Raw genomic sequence first — 926 nt, 5'->3', positions numbered from 1 at the left:
CCGGCCGAAATTTCTTTTCACAAAAGGCAATCCCCAACCTGTACTCTATTGTGGAAAAGGAAGTCATGGCATGTCTGGCATACAGTGTTGGGGCAAGGGTCCATCTGACCACTGATACCTGGTATGCAAAGCACGGTCAGGGCAGGTATATCTCGTACACTGCGCATTGGGTAAATCTGCTTACTGCTGCCAAGCATGGAATGCGTGGCTCTGCAGAGGAGTTGGTGACACCGCCATGACTTGCAGGCAGGCCTGTTGCCACCTCCTCTACTCCTCCTACTCCATCCTCTTCGCTAACCTCCTCGACTAAGTCCTCTTCTGCTGCTGCGTCTTGCTCCACATCAACTGCCCCCCCCAGCTCCCCAGGGGCTATTCCACATCCCGGATACGACAGTGTCACGCCGTCTTGGGGTTGACTTGCCTGAAAGCAGAGAGTCACACTGGACCCGCACTCCTGTCCACCCTGAACGCACGTAACAGGGATTAAACTGATAGGAATAGTACTACTTAACATACCACTCATATAGGGTGGCACAGTACATTGCACGGCGCACGCGCAGTGCCTCAAATTGGAAGTAAGAGGACCGACCAAGCATCTTTTTCCATCTCCCGGTTCCTAAAATCTATTATATACAACGGCCCCTGATAGGGGACAAAACAGAGATTAAACTGTTAAGAACAGATTTTTTTAATAAAAAAAAAAAGAGGACAGCCTCTGTCGAGCTGGCTATTTTTTGGCCGCGTTACTGAACGCTCATGCACAATGGCTGTAAGCTCATGCGTCCTTTTGCGGAGGTGACAAACCTGGTCAGTCAAACCCAAGGCAACATCATCGACCTCATCCCATATGCGTTTTTTCTGGAGCGTGCCCTGCGAAGAGTGCTGGATCAGGCCGTAGATGAGCATGAAGAGGAAGAGTTGTGGTC

At 50.6% G+C, this 926-nt stretch overlaps 1 pseudogene; it reads right to left on the bottom strand.

The window, feature by feature from the left end:
- Positions 1–531: 531 nt before the first annotated feature.
- On the bottom strand, positions 532–709 carry LOC120987377 (annotated as a pseudogene).
- Positions 710–926: the final 217 nt, after the last annotated feature.

Source organism: Bufo bufo, chromosome 1, assembly GCF_905171765.1.
Source record: "Bufo bufo chromosome 1, aBufBuf1.1, whole genome shotgun sequence".
Classification (NCBI taxonomy): Eukaryota; Metazoa; Chordata; class Amphibia; order Anura; family Bufonidae; genus Bufo; species Bufo bufo.
This window is presented reverse-complemented; position numbering and strand designations above follow the sequence as displayed.